The sequence below is a fragment of the Zingiber officinale genome, chromosome 10A (genome assembly GCF_018446385.1).
Source record: "Zingiber officinale cultivar Zhangliang chromosome 10A, Zo_v1.1, whole genome shotgun sequence".
Lineage (NCBI taxonomy): Eukaryota > Viridiplantae > Streptophyta > Magnoliopsida > Zingiberales > Zingiberaceae > Zingiber > Zingiber officinale.
In genome coordinates this window covers 33,160,931-33,167,908 of record NC_056004.1, presented here as the reverse complement: position 1 = coordinate 33,167,908, position 6,978 = coordinate 33,160,931, and the positions used below count along the sequence as shown (strand labels likewise).

General features: G+C 34.8%; 1 pseudogene; it reads left to right on the top strand.

Moving 5' to 3' along the window:
* Positions 1 to 4,134: 4,134 nt before the first annotated feature.
* Positions 4,135 to 6,703, top strand: LOC122026579 (annotated as a pseudogene).
* Positions 6,704 to 6,978: the final 275 nt, after the last annotated feature.

Sequence of the window (6,978 nt, the reverse complement as noted above, 5' to 3'; positions counted from 1 at the left end):
TCGATCCGTGCTTCCCTTGTTGGGACCTTTGACGCCGGCTAGAGGGGGGTGAATAGACAATCATCATTTACGTTCGCTTCCTACATTTGTTAGCACAGCGAAAATACAAAATAGCAAGTATAAAACAAAAGCTAACCCTAGAAGACAATAAACAATAAGAACAAAACCTAACGATATATTTCATTTAATGTGGTTTGAAGATGATTCTCCTACTCTACGACTATCCGTAAGGTGGACGATCCCTATCCATTGGTGGATGATTCCCTGGCAAAATCCAACTAACACAATCCTCTTTCTCAATGGAGAAATCTCGCCACAAACTTGATCACACTTGGATTGAACTTGAGGGCTTGGGAGACTCTAATTAGGAGATAACTACCTCTAATTTTGTCACCAAGACCAGTCATCTCAAGCTCCATTATATAGAGCATGGGGAAATCAGCAAGTTGCTTTTACTATTATCAGTCGATCGGTCCTTGCACTAGTCGATTGGTGTTGGCCAACGACACTCCATAAAATTTGCAATTCTGCCAAAGACTCTTTATCAGTCGATTGCTGCAGTGTACCAATCAATTAGCTACAGTAACAGTCGACTGGCTATAGTACCAGTAGACTGGTTTTCACAGCCGTCAGGTACAGAAATATTCTATGCCCTGCCATAGTTAACTAGTCTAGATGTCAGTCAATTGGTAAAACCTTAAACCTAAGATTTTACTCAGAGTACAATCTCTCATGCGCTCGTCCTCATCCACACAACCTCGACCTTGCCTTCTATCCATCTTCCATCAGCCTTACATCCTTCGGATGTTTTCCTATCCTTCACGTCTTGCCTTCAAGATGCTTTCTTCGGCTTTGTCTTTGTTGTCGGGTCTTCTCATAGCCTTGCCTTCTAGCCTCCTCCATGAACGTTGTGTCCCTTGGATACTTCCCCATCCTTCACGACTTGCTTCAAGAACTTCCTTCAGCCTCAATTTTCATCATTGCCAAGTCTTACATTGCCAAGACTACACACTTAGACTTATACTGCTAAAACTCACTCTTGGACTTTACCTTTTCCAAGATCTCACTTGGGCTTTCCTTATTGTACCTGCATGTTGCATACTCACAAGCTCATATCAAATACAATAATAAACATAACTTAAACATTTGTTCAAACATCAAAACATAGGGTTATATCAATTGCTTCAACAATCTCCCCCTTTTTGATGTTTGGCAACCAGTTTAAGTTAGGGAAACATATAATGCAATAAACATTCTAACAAAATATGCAATCACTTATGCATAAGTAATGGAACCCAAATCTAGGCTCCTCCTTCACCTAAGCCCCCCCCTTCAGCTAGGATTTCCAGCAAAAGTATTTAGGTTTCCTACTTAAACCTAAACTTCTCCCCCTTTGCCACACATCAAAAAGAGCTCCAACAATATCCCAATTATTATACTCTTATATCTCTAATGATCATAATCATTATGTATTAATCCCTCATAAGATTACATACATGTATACTCCCCATTTGGTCATTTTCTATGGCTGAAAACCAAGATCAGATTGTATCAGTCGACTGCCCTAGACCCCAGTCAACTTGCCTCATTGAAACAATTTCACAGAACCATTCTGTATTCGATGAACAATGTTTCCAGTCGACTGACACCATATTTCGCCCAAACTATATTTCTAATCTCAATTTCAGAAATGCACCAGAAATTTTACAGACCTTTAAAAATTTTCAAATTTTATGGAGATGTCTGTTTTACCATTGTCTACTTAAGAAAAATATATTCAAAAATATATCTATCATGGATCCCAAGATTGACCTAAAATCTAAAACTATCTAAATGGTTTAATTAAATCTTAACCTAAAATCCTAGTTTTAACTTTCTCTTGATGTATTTGCCCATAGTAAATCATAATGTATCCCTAATATTAGTTTATATGGTATCTATGCATCTAAAACTAATTTTCATGCAATATGAATCTCATTTCATATTTTTTGCATGATAACTAATCCCAAATGTGTCAACCAATTAGATTAGAGACTCAAGTCCATCTCTAACCCCTTTGGCACATTTCATGACCCATCCAGAATTCCAAGCAAGGTCCACTTAAGATCCATTTACCATGGATCTCAACTTGGCTCTTTAAGCTCCTTCTAAAGCTCATAACCCTAGCTACCTCCCTAGTGACTCATCTAAAAATATGAGGTCATAATGGTGCATCTCGAGTGACGATTGGTCAACTCATTTGACCTTCTTTTTGTTCTCAACCTTAGACTTTCCATTGTCTTTGGTTGATCTCTCCTTGTCCTTAAATGGCTTTACCTTGCTATTACTTGATCTCTCCTTACTATAGTCATATGCCACCCTAGCATATGACTCTTCTCTAACCTTGGAGGATTCCCCCTTGCCATCACTACAAGAAAAAAGCTAATAGACAACACTTAAAAGACAACGCTTTTTACAAAAAGCGTTGTCTTTTTTTTTTCTACAATGCTTTTAGTGGAAAGCGTTGTCTAAGTTTTTTTATTCTTATCAAAGACAACGCTTTTTCAAATAAGCGTTATCTATTAGTTATTTTTTGGGATCAAAGACAACACTTTTTTAAAAAGCGTTGTCTATTATATTGTAGCATTTTTTTTCTTTCACTGTTTTTCTCTTCCGTCTTAATTTTTTCCCACCGTGTTTTTCTTTTCCCTCTTATTTTTATGCCTAAACCATCCAAAACCCTATTATATGTCTTTCCAAATCCCTCTCTCTTCATCACCTCCTCCTATCCTTTTTTTTTTACTGCTCCAACCGGCTCTTCTCTTCTCCCTTCTCCTCCCTCCTCCGCCGACATTCTCCCTTGGCCGATCTCCGTCCTTCCTCCTCCAAGATTCGATAGGCAGGTGGGATGCAATCATCAAGGTGACGACCACCTTGGACCCATCTTCAATGATGGCCACGGCGTTGGCATTGTAGCTGGGCCTCCTAGCAGTGTGCATCGTCCTACCTCAAGATCATAACAATGGCATCTAGGTTGTTGTGGGCTTCGAGGGCCGCCTCCTACCTCAAGATCTCCACTTGCCCTAGCGCCTTCTCCATAGGTACGTCTCTGATCTGCTGAAACCTCAGAGTTTTCCGCTTGGTTTCATGTTCTAGAGATCTTTGTTGATGGTGAAATGAACAATCAGAAAGCTAAGGTTTTTCTTGATTCCGGGGTTAACGAATTTTATTTACCAAAAATACCCTCCGATAAGAAAAAACATGAAAAAAAAGAGAAAAAATGTAAAAAATATATTAAAAAATGTAAAAATGTTTAAAAAAAATTAAATTTTTTTTTTTAAAAAAATAAATAATTTTAAAAAATAAAAAATAAAAATTTTTAAAAATTGAAAATTTTTTAAAAATTTAAAATTTTTAAGAATTTAAAATTTTTTAAAAAATTTGAAATTTTTTTAAAAAATAAAACAAAAACAAAAAATTTTTAAAAAATTTTAAAATAAAAAATAAAATAAATAAATAAAAATTAAAATTAAAAAAATAAAAAAAATATAAATATAAATAATATAAAAATATAAAAACATTAAAAAATAAAAAAACACATAAAAAAGTAAAAAAATATATAGGAAAAAAAAAGTAAAAAAACATAAAAAAATAAATAATAATAATAATAATATTATTATTATTATTTATTTTTTTATGTTTTTTTAATTATTATTATTATGTATAGTTAGTTTTGTAACTGAGGGTAATACGGTAAAATATTAAACTAGGGTATTCATTAAAACCTTCAAACAAATAAGTTTTTGTTGCATTACCTAGTTGAACCAAATAACATTTGGTTATATTTTATTCCCCATAACCTTGGTTATGTGATTACCTGGTAATCACATAACCAAGGTTATACATGATAACTTGAACCAAACGCACCCTATATGTCTTTCCAAATCCCTCTCTCTTCATCACCTCCTCCTATCCTTTTTTTTTTTACTGCTCCAACCGGCTCTTCTCTTCTCCCTTCTCCTCCCTCCTCCGCCGACATTCTCCCTTGGCCGATCTCCGTCCTTCCTCCTCCAAGATTCGATAGGCAGGTGGGATGCAATCATCAAGGTGACGACCACCTTGGACCCATCTTCAATGATGGCCACGGCGTTGGCATTGTAGCTGGGCCTCCTAGCAGTGTGCATCGTCCTACCTCAAGATCATAACAATGGCATCTAGGTTGTTGTGGGCTTCGAGGGCCGCCTCCTACCTCAAGATCTCCACTTGCCCTAGCGCCTTCTCCATAGGTACGTCTCTGATCTGCTGAAACCTCAGAGTTTTCCGCTTGGTTTCATGTTCTAGAGATCTTTGTTGATGGTGAAATGAACAATCTCGACCCCCCCCCGGAAAAAGGGACATCTTTGGTAGATTTGCTTCTTGATTTTTTACTCCTCTGGATCCGTATCGCATGATGTTATTGCGACTTGTGAATCTCCTCTGGATCTAGTTGTGAAATTTAGTCTAGGTTGGTCTGGCCAGATTTTGTTGCTATTTCTAATTTGATAGTGATGGGTGATTCATCTCTTTCTTCATTAGTTAATTTATTTTTGATATGGATGTGAGCAAAATAGAGCATGGAGATGCATCATTAATGGCAAGATTCAACTGTTTCTAGTAGGAAAAAAAGAACTTATTGTATTTGATGATGAATGATCTATTCTGGAAGCCTTAGATCCTGAAGTATAAGAAGCTATGGAAGTTTCATTTTTAAAATTTATGTGGGGAAATGGAGATAGTAGTCATTGTAAATTCTATATGTTTAAAGATTAAATATAAAGATCTAAATAACATCTAAATAATTTAGTGGCATGATGTATTTGACCTTTCTAATGAAGTTTAAGGACGGGTATAAGAGAGCCGATACACTCCTCGCAACTTTTCCTTATATTAAATAGTCATTTTAAAGTACAAGACTCAAACTATTTGCTTACAGTTATTAAAGATTTGAAATATGCTAACACACATGAGTGGGTTAAAGTTGATTGCTCTACTGCAACAATAGGAATAACTGACCATGCTCAGGTGATTTTATTTTCATATTAGTTCCATCAAGTATCAGTGTCATCTTCTTATTAATTTCAAGATCAATGTGGTGTTTCCTTACAGGATCATTTAGGTGATGTTGTGTATATTGCATTACTAGAAGTTGGTTCCTACGTGAAGTAGGGCAAAAATTTTGGTGCAGTTGAGAGTATCAAGGTAATCATTGAAATACTGAGTTACATGGTTCTCCTAGGTTGGTGAGTTTCTAAAAAATTAGTTGTTCATTAATCTATAAAATAAATACTCTTATTTTTTCATACTTGTCACATTTTATTGTTTTTTATCATCTAAAGAAGCAGTAGTCAATACTGAATGTGAAATGAAGATGAGCATATGTGTTGTCAAAACAGAATATTCCATGTGTTAGAATGTAATTATAGGATTTTAAGAATCTAAGCATTATATATTGCTATGTTATTGTTTACTTAGTGTGTCACTACCAGAAGTATCTTCTTAGCTTTCTATTTATGATAGATAGCCAACTCTCAAGTACTTTTCGATTGATACTTGAAACTTTATGAACGCTCTTTTTTTTCTTAACATTCATGTCTTTTAACTGTGACGCATTCACTTAATTAATTAGATAATACTGAGATACTATCATTTGTCTTTGTAAAAGGTTAATGCAAGTCCATTCGAGGATGGCTGGATCGTAAAGGTCAAATCGAGCAACGATGGAGAAGTGAATTCATTAATGGATTCCAAACAATACTCAAAGTTCTACGAGGAAGAGGATTCATTGCCTCTGGTTAGATGTCTCTCAAGGTTTCATTGCGTCAGTTCCATGGAAACTTTGGCTAAATTTGATTTTTAAATGACTCGTCTATCTACATTTTTTTTGGCATTTAACCTTTTTGAGATAATAAATAATGTGTTGTTATTTTCGTGGCATATCTGCAAAACTTTTTCGATGCAAATTTATATTCGATCACATAAAGACTAGGAAAATCCTGCTTGTGAATTGGCCCAATTCCTTTCTCAGTTTGCAACTTACAAGAAAGACATTTCATGTTTCCTTCATATCAAATATGAAATGATATTTTTCTCTCTTTTGGGGAAAAATTGCAATTGTGTATTCCATGAAGCATTTAGATTCATAGATCATAAATTATCTGAAATAAATATAAGTTTTTTTAGATTTTATTTTTCTGTTAATCCATGTTCATTCTCTACCTTATTGATTAACTCTTTGATGACATTATTGAGCTAGGCTTAATTGAGTGGATTGCCCATCTCACTTTGTACTGGTTGATCTGCGTGCCTAGGCTCACCAAGATCAACTGGCTTAAGTAGCTTGCGAAGCTTGTCTGTCACCAGGAATTGCCTCACCTACATGTAACCCTTTATTTGTAGTAAACAGTAAATTGTAATGCATTTCTGATTACTATAACTGATGCATTTCTGATTTCTGTTTAGCAAGAGTTGATTTCTAATTTCTTATTAGCAGTAGTTGATTCACAGAACTGGTAATCACATAACCAATGGTACAGTGTTCAGTAGTTCTTAATTGTTAGGTGATACTTTTCTCTATGATATTGCATGTTTGATTATGCCAAATTGGTTATATCTGATTGTTATAATTACTTTTTGTTAGAATTGGAAGGTTGGTATTGAATGGAGGTACCCAACTGAAGATGGATAGGTGGATGTTTCAACTGAAGATGGATTGGTTTCACATGTCAATTATCTTCAAATCTAGATAATGTTGGGTTAACGTTTGTGTTAATCAATGTATCTATCATTTTGGGAACTATCTTCGAATCTGGACATATTAATTTTCTTCAAATCTTGTTTGAATCATGTTGACAGTATCATCATTTTGGGAATTATGTACTTGGTTTTTATGTACACTATGTATCTATCTCTCTCTATATATATATACTTTACCTAGTTTTGATGTGTCATGACTTTGTTCAT